Here is a 16,676-nt window from a genome sequence, read left to right as displayed (position 1 = left end):
TAGGTAGCACGATCAATGTTCGAATGATGATTCATTAAGCCATAGACGTAGAATGGAACTATAGACCAATAACTTCAAAGCAATAGGGTTGCTAGAAGTTTAAAATCTACACATCACAGACCCTTTGTCGGTATTTTGTTTAGAAACTACACGGGGACCAAGAAAGAATGGTGATGGTGAGAAGTATCACTGTACCAAGAATTCTTAAGAGGTGGAGTAATGTTCACGACATTCTTGACATAAAAAATGGTAATACTCCACGGTAGAACATAACATAAGTTGGATAGCAGGGGAAATCAAGATACATCACAAAATATGAACAAGTTCGTGTTGGGGGGGAAGGTAAGAATATTGTCGATGATAACATAATTCATCGAGGGGCAAGGATGGTATTTCCCATCCTGAATTTCGACACACAACTTGGAAGAAGTCAAATTGTTGACAATGATCACGACAAATTTGTCGAGAGGTTTTCAAGAAGATGTAATTGATCGATGATGACATCAAGTCAAAGGAATGATGAAAGCGAGAGGTTATTGGAACCACGGGTAGCACACAAACTCGGGGTCAAGTTTGTTGTTCGAGGTGAAACGATATGACGAGGAAAATCGACGTAAGCTTAGCTCATCATCGAAAGTGGTGCTCCGGGAATAAGGACCAGGTAGCACAGTTAAAATCATCAAGATAATGATATAGCCAAACAGGCTAGGAATGACGCGATCGGGTACAAACTCGTAAGTAAGGAGCATTACTAAAAGTTGTTGAACCGTAGTGCGGACTCGATTCAATTATCGGTGGTTTTGAGTGTTTAAAAACTCAAAGCCCGTGAAAATTTGGAATCAATGAGAATGTAGCACTTGATGAAGAACTCATAAGAAGTTATGCAGTTCCATGATAATCTCGAGATACCAGGGGGTCATACTCGACGACAAACCAAAGTAGAGGTTGGACTGGGGTATTGCTCCTACAGAAGACAAGTGCTTAAACTTGTACGAGAAATGGTATTTAAAGGAGAACATGGTCGGAACGACGTCCACGGATACCTGATGAACTTATTACAAGGGGGCAATTATTTTAAGAGAAGCTTCCATGATAAGGTATACATCGTGTCCATGGGCATGAACACAAAGGTTCAAGGTCGACTCCCACTTCTCCAATGCATAACCTTTCATTCGCTTCTCATTTTTCAAATAAGTTGTAGTGTTGAAATTTTATATGGCAAAATACCAGAAGAGTATGACTCATGAAAACTTTCGAGTTCACACATATTAAGGAAGGCATAGGTTCAAGCCATCAGGGCTTCTTAGAACATATACCACGAACTTCAGAAGTAAATAACACAAGCTCAAAAATAGAGCATGGTTGACAAAGCAGAAGATACAATTTACCAAAGGCATTATATACCCGTGGAAAGGCTCACAAGGTTATTCAATATGAAGGACACTGTCGGATAATAATCTAACAAAGGATTTGGTGGTCCACAAGGGATCAGATGTGGGCATCGGTACTCAACTAGAGGAAGAAAGAATGCAAGGGGATCAGATTATAGAAACAACTGACTAACTCAAAGCTCAAATGCAAAGGAATTATGATTTCCAAATCAAGGGATCAGAAGCAAACGCTCTGATTAAGGATGGATAAGTTGAATAGTCTTAGGGGTACAATCGATGGCAATTCGATTGGTCGATACCAGCTCATGTTTAAAATGACGTTTGAGCCAGAAGGAAGAATTCTAGGATCTGATTGAGGATTGTGAGAATTCGCAATATTTTGAATCAACTGACTCAAAATGATAATGACAAGGAATGACAATAAGATTACGAGACTTATGGGATTAACCATAATGCAAACAAGCAAGAATTTCAAGAGCAATAGGCTGCTTAGGATTTTCGGAAGTTCAAATAGTATTTCAAAGACTTTTGTGAATTACTTGAATCAACTGGGGACGAGCGGATACTCGGTAAGTGCGAGAATTATCCGTAGGGGTATTCAGGTGACAAGGAACAGCGAGACAGTAAGCTCAAAGGATTCTCGGAACAACAGAGAGAATTTCGGGGTATCTTGTAATAACAAGATCAACTGGGAAACATTGTATGAATGGCGAGTATACCTGGTTATCCATAGGAGTTTATCGATAAAAGGGAATTGCAAAAGCGATGAACACAAGTTCTCGGGTTATCAGCGGAGAGTATCTTCAGGGTCTTCACGTGCAGCAGACGATCATCAGTAATAAGGGGCTCTCCGGGTGAAAGTGACAACGAGATCCTAATGTCAGATTTAGCAAAATTCAATTAACCCGAATAGAAGAGAGATCAGAGTCCCAGAGTATAGACAAGGAGTAAAAGATCCTAATACCACCCAATGGCGACGTGGGCCCGTAAGACACACAGCCATGTTAGTAAAAGTTTTGCAATGTCTAGACTCGACTTTGGCCAAGGAGTGTGGAAGAGGGGGATTCCTACAGGCAGTCGGCTCTGATACCAACTTGTGACGCCCCCGATTTGACCGTACACTAATCATGCACGCAAATGTGTACGATCAAGATCAGGGACTCACGGGAAGATATCACAACACAACTCTGCAACATAAATAAGTCATACAAGCATCATAAGACAAGCCAGGGGCCTCGAGGGCTCGAATACAAGTGCTCGATCACAGACGAGTCAGCGGAAGCAACAATATCTGAGTACAGACATAAGTTAAACAAGTTTGCCTTAAGAAGGCTAGCACAAACTGGGATACAGATCGAACGAGGCGCAGGCCTCCTGCCTGGGATCCTCCTACGCTACTCCTGGTCGTCGTCAGCGGCCTGCACGTAGTAGTAGGCACCTCCAGTGTCGTAGGTGTCGTCGTCGACGGTGGTGTCTGGCTCCTGGACTCCAACATCTGGTTGCGACAACCAGATAGAAAGGAAAGGGGGAAAAGAGGGAGAGAGGCAACCGTGAGTACTCATCCAAAGTACTCGCAGGCAAGGAGCTACACTACATATGCATGGGTATATGTGTAAAGGGGCATATCAGTGGACTGAACTGCAGAATGCCAGAATAAAGGGGGGATAGCTAGTCCTGTCGAAGACTATGCTTCTGGTCATCTCCATCTTGCAGCATGTAGAAGAGAGTAGATTGAAGTCCTCCAAGTAGCATCGCATAGCATAATCCTACCAGGCGATCCCCTCCTCGTCGCCCTGTTAGAGAGCGATCACCGGGTTGTATCTGGCACTTGGAAGGGTGTATTTTATTCAGTATCGAGTTCTAGTTGTCATAAGGTCAAGGTACAACTCCGGGTCGTCCTTTTACCGAGGGACACGGCTATTCGAATAGATAAACTTCCCTGCAGGTGTGCACCACATAACCCAACACGCTCGATCCCATTTGGCCGGACACACTTTTCTGGGTCATGCCCGGCCTCGTAAGATCAACGCGTCGCAGCCCCACCTAGGCTCAACAGAGAGGTCAGCACGCCGGTCTAACCCTATGCGCGCAAGGGTCTGGGCCCATCGCCCTATGCACACCTACACGTTGCGTACGCGGCCGGAAGCAGACCTAGCCCCCTTAATACAAGCGCGGGGGGGGGGGGGGGGGGTGAGCGCCGGAGGCGGACGCGTGCACGGCGGTAGGTGAGAGACGAGAGCGGGGCAACGCAAATCGACGGTGGGATCGACGGGGAAGAGGGGAACGGACATGGCTCACTGGGAGGAGGTCGATGGACAGCTCGGGACGGTTGGAGTGGCGTCGGAGAGGTGGGCCAACGCGGTGGTGGTCGTGGCTGAGGAGGACGGGGACGGCGAGGCGGCGACGTCCAGCTCGGGGGGGAGTTGCGCGAGGGAGAGGCAGGGACGGCGCGGTCCGGTGCGACGGGGGGGGGGGGGGGTTTGGGGGCGAGGCGGCGGCGTCGCGACGTCGGGGCTCCCAGATCGGGAGAGGGGGGAGGCGAGGAGGACGGCGGTGGCGTTTCGGCGACGGAGTGGTGGGGCGGGGCAGCCCGGCGACGGCGGGGCGGCGTCGGGCTCGGGGGCAACGGGATCGGGGCGGCGATGCGTTGGGCACCCCTGATCCAGATCGCGCGAGGGGGGGAGGAGAGTGGGGATCGTGGGGGTGTGGGGTGCGGCTAGGGTTTCGGGGGGTAGAGGCCTAAGTAGGCCATGGGCATGGGCCGGCCTGGCTGGGTCGTGGCCCAGTTGGGCCAAGGGGTCCAGTGGGGGGGGGGAAGGGGTCTTTGTAATTTTTTTTTGTATTTTAGTTTCCTTTTATTTTTTTTGTATCTTATTTCTTTTCTGTTTTATTTTGTTCCTCATTTTATTTTAGTTTTGTAAAGTACAAAATGATCCCTAAATTAGTACTACCACTAAACCCACTGCGATAAAAAGTTTAACACCTAATTAGAATAGTTTAACATTTTATTAATTATAAAAGGCATTTCAATAATTGTTTTGACTACTGGTTTATTCATTTAAGAGTATTTAAAGATTTTATATAAGTGTGGTTTTCTCCATCATAATTATCCATGATTTATTTGAATCCACCCGAACATTTTAGTTTTAATATTTGAAAACTTTTATTGTTTGCTTGATTTTGAACTTTGAATTTTTGGACCGGTTTTGATATAACGATAGATTAGCAACAGTAACGGAGGTAACGTGGCACCATTAGCGTGGGATTACTGTAGCTTAATTACCCGGGCGTCACAGTTGCATACGCGGCTTCTCACAAGTCTGAAGGTGTTGTGGCGGTTGCAAACGCCCGGCACGCGTCTCCGGGGCCTGGCCTCCCAGCTCACGGATGGAGCCGCCGCCGGCACCTGGATGGGGGAAACGGACGCGTCGGGTCTACACGGAGGGGATGTAGCTGTGGGTTTGGCCCGGATGTTGCTCCCAGGTGTCCCTCTGTGCTGACCTGACACAACCGGGTGGAGAGGTCCACTGGTCAAAGCCCGTCCGTGCAAAGTCAAAGGGCTAGATCCCGTGGTCAAATGCTACAGGGTTAGGCGGGACGGGGTCCCTGGGGGGCTGCGTGGTAATGCCGGACTACCTACACCACCTTCTATCGAGGCGCACAAGTGGCTCATTGAACCCGCGGGGACAGAGTAAGTGCCTCTCAATCATATTTTCAACACAAGACAACATTTTCTTATTGTACACATGGCAATCCTTTGATTCTTTTGCAGTAACTGGATCCTTCGCGGAAAGGGCCATAAACCGAACGGCGTTATCACTGTCCTGTTGAAGGAGTTTTGGCCTGGCCTATTCTGCCCGCGGCCAGACAGGGACCCGCAGCTGCGGGTTTTGGCCAGGAGCTGGGCCCACTACGAGGCTCGCAGCAACGCGGAGTACGGGACGACCGCTAAGGCCGTGATCACCAAATTTTGGGTAAGTTCTCTTCTGAATCACTTGTCTTCAGTTTCGTTCATAGTTTATCATTGAATCACTCAACTCATGCCTTGTTTGCTTCTGGTTTATGCATGATTGCAGCAACTCTATAGAGTTCTTGATGAGCACAAGGCCACAGCCGACGTGGTCTTGCTTGCGGCTGCGAAGAAGAAAGCTCGTCAGTTGCAGTACGAGGTGTGCTGGGTTGCCGTCTCGCAGTACTACCACTCCTACCTGCACCAAAAGATGACCAAAACTCAAGCGCAGAAGCAACGACTTACCTTGAACAGGGAGCATTTCATGATGGTAACTATTACTAACTTTTCATTGTTTCAAGCAGTCAACTATATGTTTCGTGCTCACATGTCATGCTTCCAAAATTTGCATAGGTTGTTCCTCGTTGGTGCTACGGAAGGCATGACGGATGGGCGAGTTTGGTGGATAGGTGGCTCGGCGACGATGCAGAGTTTGCTGCCAAGAGCATCAAGGCCCGGGCTAACCGTGGAAAAGACGGGACACGCGGCCAAGGAAACAGCAACCACTGGGGCTTCAAGGCCATGCAGGTATATCTATATGCATGATGCATTTTTGTTCTTCTTTACTGTCATGTTCTTATGTATGGCTAACTTCTGTTTGACGTTGCAGGAGGACAAGTTGAAGAGGCCGCTCTCAGACATTGAGTCGTGGAAGCTGGCCCGCGAGCGGAGTGATCCCAAGGAGGGCGAGAGCCAGTACTACGGCAAGACCGAGGAGCACCTGGAGTCTTACACTCAGCACTTTCAGAAGTTGCATCCGGATGTTCCTGTTGCTGAGGTCGCCCAGTCTCAGATCGATGACACGGCGGTGGTGGCCATCCAGGGGAAGTCACATGGCCGGTATCCGTGTTTTGATGGCTTGATCACTCCTTCGATCTCGTACACACGGCTTCGGGCTACCTACTCGAGCCAGTTAGAGAGTACGGGGCGTTCACAGACTCCCTTAGCCCGCCAGCATGCTGTAAGTACTTCCCCTTTATCTTTTTCTCTTTAGCATTCTCAGTTTATTTTCAGCATTGCTCACTTAGAAACAACCTAAATTATGTAGGCATATAAGGCCTTTGTCGACAATAGGAATCTCGAGGTGCGAGAGTACTTGCAACGAGTGAAGGCAAACGATGATTACAATCGTCAGATAATGGCGGTTAGTTTTGCCCTCTTAAAACCAAGCTAAATTTTTGCACTTTCATTCCTTCTGACCTTCTAGTTTGCTTGTTTAACTAACATCCAGGCTATGTTGGCGTCTTGGAGTAACCGCACGGATCCACCACAAATGGGACCCCCACCACCACCTGCGGGAGAACACCCACACGTGCCCACGTTCGATGAATGGGTGACACTAGGCAGTGATAGTCCGGTTAGTACATTTGCCTAACTACTGACAAACTAGTTCTCATTCATTCAACACTATCATATCATATTTACCGTTAGAATCTTCTCTCAAACATGTAGGGGACCGGTGGCTCGACTCCTGCTCCATCGACCCCAGTCACTCCGATCTTCCAGAGTGATGGTGGTCGCGGTGGCGGTTTTGGCGGTGGCGATTTTGGCGGAGGTGGTCTTGGCGGTGGTGGTTTTGGCGGAGGTGGTCTTGGTGGTGGCGGTTTTGGCGGAGGTGGTCTTGCTTGATGTCGATGATGATTCCGTGCATGTGGCCGTCGTGCCATACCTTTCATGTTCCTACTTTTATGATGTTCCATGTCTTGCACTACTTTTATGTTCATGAACTTTCGCCGGTGATGATCTTTAAATGATGAACTTGACTATGTTTAAATGATGATGATGAACTTGAGTATGTTTAGATGATGAACTGTCATATTTCTGCATAATCCCATATTATTCTGCTTTGAAATGCTGTCAAATGAATTGAAAAAGAGAAAACAGGGAAAATAAAAAAAATAAAAAAACTATGCCTACGGCATATATAAGCCCAGGACTACCCAGGACGCGCCACGTGGCAGATCTATGCCTACGGCAAAGCCGTCGGCATAGATTTGCCGTAGGCATAGCTCTGCCGCCAGGAGGCACCAGGGGACGACACGTGGCAAGGCTATGCCTACGGCAAAGCCGTAGGCATAGATGAAGCCGTCGGCATAGATTTCATCTATGCCTACGGCTTTGCCGTAGGCATAGCCCTGCCACCAGGAGGCACCAGGGAGTGCCACGTGGCAGAGGTATGCCGACGGCCCGTGGATCGTTAGCTCTTTTGACGGCGCCGTCCGTTGCCGTCAGGCGAAAAACACTGCCGACGGCTAAACTATGCCGACGGCTGACGCCCGGCCGTCGGCATAGGCCCGTATGCCGACGGCTATACTACGCCGACGGTCTGACAAGACTACGCTGACGTGATCTACGCCGACGGGACTATGCCGACGGCAGCCGTAGGCATAGATCTATGCCGACGGCAAAGGACCTATGCCTACGGCCCTGGTCTGTAGGCATAGGGCGCGAGTCCGGTAGTGCATGATGCAGAGGCTGGGGGCATATGCCTCTATTTCCAAAAAAAATGCATAGAAGAAGGTAAAAGGAGGAACTGGCATGCGAAACTTGGAATCAGTGACTCACTTGACCTAAGCACTCTCTTAGAGGCATATTGTACTTGATCCAAGCCTCTCGGCCTGCGCTTGTCTCTCGGCAAGTCGGCATCTTTCGAGCCAACCTTGAATAGAAAAGATGGAACAAAACCCAGCCTGCCATCCAAATCCAAATACTGACTAATTCAACTGCCAGAGTGTATTAATTGTTGTGTGTTGACAAACCCATTACACACTCTGTTCTCTAATGGCTGGACAGTATACTGACCTAACTAATATAGTCCAAACTGCAGTGTACTTGCTTTGTCGTGGTGTGTTTCAAATACTCCGTACGATACCCAATAAGTTATTAGGCGTTCTTTTAATGGTTTCTGTGCCAACAGGCTTATTGACAGTACCTTTTCTAGAGAATGTCAATAAATTCCAAAATCCATTTCGCCGCCTAGTAGCTACGACCGTTTTTTTAATCGGTACTGTAGTACCTCTTTGGTTAGGTATTGGAGCAACATTACCCATTGATAAATCATTAACTTTAGGTTTTTTTAACCTTTTTTCTAATATTCGTTGAAATTTTTTGTGTTTTTGCTTGAGCCGTACGAGATGAAATTTTCATATACGGCTCTTGGACCTACGAAAATGGGTTATGTGTCAGAAAAGCTATATCAACTATATCCCTAGCCGAAAAAGGGTTTCATTTTATGATGTATAACACATATATTAAAAAAATCAATTATATATGTATATATATATATTTGTAATTATTGGTCAGATTAGTGATCAAGTTAAAGAGTGAAGGGCGATGGAGGGAGTAAAGAAGTTGTTATCGCAAAAAGCACTTACTGAAGGTAGTGTGTGCTTTGAAAAGGAAGAGTTGAAGTTATACGATATGAGCCAACCCATGGAGAGCTCTGGCGACGCGCCCCCGTCGGCGTCGCCCCCCCCCCCCCTCCTTATTATAAATATTGGAACGTCATTTTGATGAATAAAGTGTATATTTTAGCATGTTATAAATATTGGAACGTCATTTTGATGAATAAAGTGTATCATCATTGCTTTCACGTCATGGATTACCCGTTGTAAACCCTTGATAATCGCTGATGGCCGGAACCAATAAACAGGGAATCTATCGAGTTGGCCCATAAGAGGTTCTACTATCCCACCGAGCATTCGACATGGAGGTCGTCCTTGAGTATGAATTGTTGGAGAACGTATAATTTCAAAAAAATTCTACGCACACGCAAGATCATGGTGATGCATAGCAACGAGAGGGGAGAGCGTTGTCCACGTACCCTCGTAGACCGATAGCGGAAGCGTTTAACACAACGCGGTTGATGTAGTCGTACGTCTTCACGATCCGACCGATCAAGTACCGAACGCACGGCACCTCTGAGTTCAGCACACGTTCAGCTCGATGACGTCCCTCGAACTCCGATCCAGCCGAGTGTTGAGGGAGAGTTTCGTCAACACGACGGCGTGGTGACAATGTTGATGTTCTACCGACGCAGGGCTTCGCCTAAGCACCGCTACGATATTATCGAGGTGTAATATGGTGGAGGGGGGCACCGCACACGGCTAAGAGATCAATGATCAATTTTGTGTCTAGAGGTGCCCCCCCGCCCCCGTATATAAAGGAGCAAGGGGGGGTTCGGCCGGCCTAGAGGAGAGGCGCGCCAGGAGGAGTCCTACTCCTACCGGGAGTAGGACTTCCCCCCTTTTCCATGTTGGACTAGGAGAGAAAGGGGGAAGAGGTGGAGGGGAGGAAGGAAGGGGGGGCGCCGCCCCCTTCTCCTTGTCCTATTCGGACTGGGGGGGGGGAGGGGCGCGTGGCCCTGCCCTGGCCTCCTCTCCTTTCTTCCACCTACGCCCACTAAGGCCCATTAAGTTACCGGGGGGTTCCGGTAACCTCCCGGTACTCCGGAAAAATCCCGGTTTCACCTGAAACACTTCCGATGTCCAAACATAGGCTTCCAATATATCAATCTTTATGTCTCGACCATTTCGAGACTCCTCGTCATGTCCGTGATCACATCTGGGACTCCGAACAACCTTCGGTACATCAAAACATATAAACTCATAATATAACTGTCATCTTAACGTTAAGTGTGCGGACCCTATGTGTTCGAGAACTATGTAGACATGACCGAGACACCTCTCCGGTCAATAACCAATAGCGGAACCTGGATGCTCATATTGGTTCCCACATATTCTACGAAGTTCTTTATCGGTCATACCGCATAACAACATACGTTGTTCCCTTTGTCATCGGTATGTTACTTGCCCGAGATTCGATCGTCGGTATCTCGATACCTAGTTCAATCTCGTTACCGGCAAGTCTCTTTACTCGTTCCGTAATACATCATCCCGCAACTAACTCATTAGTTACAATGCTTGCAAGGCTTATAGTGATGTGTATTACTGAGTGGGCCCAGAGATACCTCTCCGACAATCGGAGTGACAAATCCTAATCTCGAAATACGCCAACCCAACAAGTACCTTTGGAGACACCTGTAGAGCACCTTTATAATCACCCAGTTACGTTGTGACGTTTGGTAGCACGCAAAGTGTTCCTCTGGTAAATGGGAGTTGCATAGTCTCATAGTTATAGGAACATGTATAAGTGATGAAGAAAGCAATAGCAACATACTAAACGATCGAGTGCTAAGCTAACGGAATGGGTCAAGTCAATCACATCATTCTCCTAATGATGTGATCCCGTTAATCAAATGACAACTCATGTCTATGGCTAGGAAACATAACCATCTTTGATCAACGAGCTAGTCAAGTAGAGGCATACTAGTGGCACTCTGTTTGTCTATGCATTCACACATGTATTATGTTTCCGGTTAATACAATTCTAGCATGAATAATAAACATTTATCATGATATAAGGAAATAAATAATAACTTTATTATTGCCTCTAGGGCATATTTCCTTCATGAATGACTCAGGGCAACATGCTTGGAGACCCAGATGGTTCCCACCACTCCTAGGGTGAATGCATGGTTACTGCGCATTCTTCAACTCCACCTCCATGGTACCCTACAAAATGCGTAAATGACAGAACGAAGTGCCATAGCCTTCAGATCGCACTCACAAAGTGGTTCAAGAGGCTGGAGCACATTGTTTGTCCCCATGGAGAGGAGTGGAACCATTGTTGCGCAACCACTTGGGTGTGTCTACATTGTCTTGGGGGGGGGGCACAATCGGCTCCTACTGCTACACGTTATAGGTACCCACGGTAGAGCCATTGATGTTATCTTGGCAAAAGCTCTCCTATGCGGAGATGCTTAGCCGCCTTGACATCTAGACTAGAGTAAATGGACCCCTAATTTACTATCTTGGTTTCCCATTTGTTTATAATTCCCTATATTAAATTGATACATTCATCTCCGGTGGGTTGTACTCTATTACAGCAAAACCTTATGGAAAACACTTTGTATCTATAGTCTGATAAGACTCGAGCATCAGACCGTCGCTGCATCGTCGATGTAATTGAAGTCAGACGCTCCAGAGTTGTCCTTCTTTTGTAATTATGAAAAAAACAAATCGGCAGGGAGCTGATCCCGCAACGTATGCGCGAAATCCTCTCCTAATTCCCAGATTCCAACTAGCCGCACCATCTGGAGTTCTTCCTCCACACCTCCACCCTATACCTGGCCACGGGCTGGGCCTAAAAAAGACAGAAAACTAAGGCCCAGGCCCTCCCAGGCCCTACCATCGGGCCTACTTTTCAAGCCCAAGCCCGGCCCATCTGGTAAAAAGCCCTGAAAAGCCCTTAGGGCTTAGCGTCGTGGGCCGTGCCTCTTCCTTAAAATGCCAATATGCCAAGCCCAAGCCCGTCCAGGCCTTGCTGGTGGGCTCAAAACTCAGGCCCAAGCCCGGCCCATGGGCAAGCCCATTGGGCCTAGGCCCTGGATTTTAGGGCTGGGCCTCGGTGGGCCGACAGGCCCGGGCCGGAGATGGCCAGGACTACTCCACCCCGAGCGCATAGCTCGCTCGCCTCGCCAGATCCCCTTTTCCCCGGCTCCGTCCCCTGCTCCTCTTCTTTCTTCGTCTAGTAGCAGAGCAAGCTCACGGGCCAGGTCCGAGCCCCCGCTCCTCCTCTCCTCATCGTCGAGCCGCACGGCCACCCCGTCGTCCACTGCAGCGATGCGTCCACCTCTACTTCGCCCCATGATTTTCTCTCCGGAAAACCCAATGACGCTCTCAAGCTGCCGCATGCACTAGTCCTGTTGCTGCGTGGGGTGCCTTGCTACTAGCCGCTGATCCAGTTAGTAGGTACAGATGTAATCAAATAAGACGGGCCTGATTATGTTGCTGCTGCTGCTACATGTCGACCGGCACCAAGGCTGGGAGAAAAAAAGAGAAAAGAAACGATGAAAGTGACAAGGTAAAGTACATATCTCTAATTGAAGCCTCCCCTACAAGGGTAACATTCTCTCATTCGTATTGATTAATGTTTGCAATTCTTTTCGCTTCTAGTTTTTTTTGCTTGATGCTTTGTTCAGGTATGCAACTAATCTGTTGTGCTGCCTCCAATTTACATATGGTGAGTGGCAAAACATGTTTTGTGAATTCAAACATGTATGCTTCGAATGCATCTCATATATGTCATATTAGCATCAAATTAGTGCTTCTCGTTAATCATGCTTCCATGATTTCTACCATATGCATCTATGTAATAAAGATGTAGTGTGACACCACAACAATGTTTTGCGGACATTAGACTGCTGCACATGCAGATTTCTCAAATCAAATGTCTATGCTTCTAGTGTATGATAGCGGCAAATCATTGCTTAGTGTTAGCGATGCTTCCTACTTTTTTATTTCTCGCATATGTTTTGCTTCACCCACGGCCCGCGTGTGCTTTAGGCGTTGGTGTTGCTTCCCGGAGTGATTTTTTGTCTCAGCCACTGCGAGTGTGCGCACTTCATTATTTCACATTGCTGCTTTTACTATGCAGATTTCTCTCTGTGTTCAAAGTATGCTTCCACTATACAGAAATTATGTTGAGATCACATCAATATGATGCATCCAATTTTCATGATTCATTTGTATCATACTTGTGCATCTTTTGCTTCATACACGCCATAGTTATGCCTCTTCATTTCGTATGGTTTACTTCACGTGCTTCACACATGTGCTTCTACATTGTGTTCAGTTTGCTTCATTGCATGCTTCATATTGTTTCTTAGGCATCATCATTGTATCCACATCAAACCAATCATGCTTCCTTAATTTCTGCACGCGGTCACGAGAGTGGAAGATCATGCTTTCCTGACAGTGAGCATGTCATGATCATCGATGGCTGGCATGGAGTGTGACATGAGATCGAGCATCTCCAGCGCCCAATGTTTTGTCATCGTTTTGTAATTACATGTTTAGTCATCATTGTATCGAAATCAAACTAATCGTGCTTCTTCATTTCGTATGGTTGTCCAAGTTCAAGGGTGTCATTCCCTCCGTGGTGCCAGCGTCGCTGCTCTTCACCGGACTCTTGGGGCTCACAACGTGGACAACAACAGACATGTAATTATATATTATTGTTTCTCACATATGTTACTACGGCAGTGAACTTTGGCTTCAATTGACATTAAAGTATGCTCCAAATATGCCGGTCTTGCCTCTCTTGGTAAATTGTACCAACATTTTGCTTCTTTTAGAGAATTTTATTTTTTGATATATGTTGGTTTGTCCTTGTCCCTTCTAATGGGTGCTTCCATTGTATAGATATTTTGCTGCACTGTTTTCAGCCATGCTTGTTAGTTTCTCACACAACCTGGATGATGATAAAATGAATTTGAATGCAATTGTACTTGTACTAGGTACCGCACTTACATTGGTGGCTAAATTGTCGATGGCGAGCAGGACAAGACACAAAAGAAAAAAGTAGTGCTTTTGTAATAGTATTCTTGTTGTTTTTGTCAACAGAGTTGTAAATTATTGTTCGCATCGGCTGAAATTTGTTTTGAAGCTTCGTGCTTCCACTGGATATTTTTTGCGAAGCAAATACTCGTCTCACAAAAAGTTGTTTCCTTGACAGTTTTTTGTTCAAAGACACTTAAACCATGATACCGTAGCATAGAAAATATTGTTTTGCCGCTTACGAAAAATGTATCATCACGTGAATTACTTGTTTCCACATGCAAGAACATGATGCTTCTATCCACTAAAAAGAATGTTTCCTTGGTAGGAAAAACATATTACCATCGCCAAAAGTATATCTCAGAAACAAATAATGAATAACATGCCAGATTTGTTCTTATAATTACCAAAATTGTTTCCGGAAATTGGGGGATTAATTTCATCATGCCAGATGTGATTTTTGGAAGCAATTTTTTTTTGAATCTCGGAAGCATTCGTTTGGAAGCACTGATTGATAAATTACCAAACTAACTACCACCCAGAGTACATATCTGATGGAAACCATATATTCAGTGGAAGCATGGAAACTTGATCATGTGCCGTTGGATAGGAAGTGTGTGGTGAGATGATAAGTTGTACAAACTGCAAAAACAACCCCGTAATCTTAATGTACCGTGGTACAACAACCTAACGGAAGCTGAGCCATCCCGTGCCTTAATCCATGGAGCTATCCCGATTCAATTTCCTTCCATCAACAACTAGGGTTAGGAGATCTGGAGATGGTGGCTTCGCCCAGCAAGATGCCCTCGTTCCGCGCACGGCCGGCGACCGGCGACCGGCGCGACTAATAGGGATCAACGTGATGATCCTATAGTTTTTGCCCGATCTTTCACCGCAAGACAATCAAATAGAAAAACTTCTAATCACGGGAGTAATCCACGTAACCTGAAGATGAGGAAACAAATCTAGCAAGCAACATGATGAAGATCACCACGCCTCAAACCAAAGCACGATAATCCTTGATGAACACAAGAATCTCCGCAACAATCTTTATTAGATAAACGGCATCGCCGACCCCGGAGGGATGCTTCACCGAAGAAACACAACTCGATAGTTTTAGACTAAAATTCTCCACTCCCTAAACCTAATGCGCCCAGCTCCTTATATGAAGGGGTGAGGCGCCCAGCCTAATGGGCATCGACCTGACTTGGTTGGACAGGCCCAAAACCAAGCCAAAACTCACAATTATTAAAAATCTAATTATTAAAAATAACAACGACACGCCTAGCTTGGTGGAGTCCTAAAATTGGGCTTCACCTCCTCCGTCGTGCCCGTATCAGCGACTAATTCCTCTCCAGCGGCTGCCTTCTCTCCTCTTTGGCGGGTGGCCCACTGCGCCAACCCACCACGACGACCTCGTTCCCACAGGGCCAGCGACCGACCGGCGAGGCTAATTCCGCTGCGGCAGCTGGCTTGTCTCTCTCCGGCGGCTGGCGTACCGCGCCAATCCTCCTCTGAGGGCTCCCCATTGAATTGGTACTGGATCCCGTTCCGAAGGTATGAGGATTTATATCACATTGTTCATCTTATATGATGTGCCATATTCTCTTCTAGTTGGGCTAGATTTACCAAGCAAATATAGAGGACAAGGTCATGGATTCTGGTTGTCTCCTTCAAGATTAGCCTTCTGAACAAGATCTACAAAGCCTTTTTCCTCAACTGAAGCAGTTTCAGTAGCCTCTCTGTAGATCTGAAAATAAGCATATCCAGAAAACTTTTTACACTAGATATAGCCATAACTGAGAGCAACCACGTACACAGTCGTTCATCACAAGAATCTGTCACCAACTGGAATGTAGAACACTTGAACTCTCAGTTTATGTGATGCAAAAAACACATATTTCCAGCATGCATAGTTCATGATCAAATAACTTATTATACACTGAAAAACTGGGCACACAAGATCAGTGTACACCCAAACCAAGATACAACAAGTTCAGTTTAGATTTTCGTCTTGAGGAAGTTGGTAAAGTCTAATTCATCTGGTATGTAGTTGTTATATTAATGCCGCAACAGGTAGGTCCTATCTGAGATTAGGTATTCCTAACACTTGAATGTTCTTTCTAACAGTTTATTTTATTCCATGCTATTCCAGAAGACACATATTGACCGACTCCTATGATAATTTGCTTTCCACTTACAAACTGTATATCTTCTCTGTGCAGTAGCTATGGAATGCCACAGTGAACTGAGCAAGGCTCCACCTTTGACTATTTGCGATGTCCAGTCCGATGCAGAATCAACCGTTCACACTAGACCAAGTTCGGAAAATGTATTCACCACCCCGCAGAAAATGTACAGTGCACCATTCTGTGTAAGTACTTGTCTAACTAATATGTACATGCTTATAATTTCTTGTATTCCAGCATTATAAATCCGTTGGGATTTTCGTCAAAATTTCAGGGCTCATCTTGTACTCCAGAGTGTGATGATGACATTAGGCCAGCCAAAGGGATGACCTTTACAGATTTGAACGCAGCCGAGGATTTCTATGAAGCTTATGCACATCATGTTGGTTTTTCAGTACGTGTAGGACAACATAAGACAGCCAATGGTGTCATTACTCACAAGCGTTTCTACTGTGATCGTGAAGGTTTCCGCCAGGAGCAGAAAGGTAAGGAAAACTTGTTACTTGGCATTGGCAGTAAGAGGAAATATGAGAGGAAAATCACTAGATGTGGGTGTGAGGCTAAACTTGCGGTCAAACATACGGTTGATAATAGGTACATTGTGACTCTTTTCGAACAGGAGCACACACACACACACACTTGTATCGCCAACTAAGAACAATTCATTAGATCAAACAAGAAAGTTAGC

Source organism: Aegilops tauschii, chromosome 5 (genome assembly GCF_002575655.3).
Source record: "Aegilops tauschii subsp. strangulata cultivar AL8/78 chromosome 5, Aet v6.0, whole genome shotgun sequence".
Taxonomy (NCBI): Eukaryota; Viridiplantae; Streptophyta; class Magnoliopsida; order Poales; family Poaceae; genus Aegilops; species Aegilops tauschii.
This window is presented reverse-complemented; position numbering follows the sequence as displayed.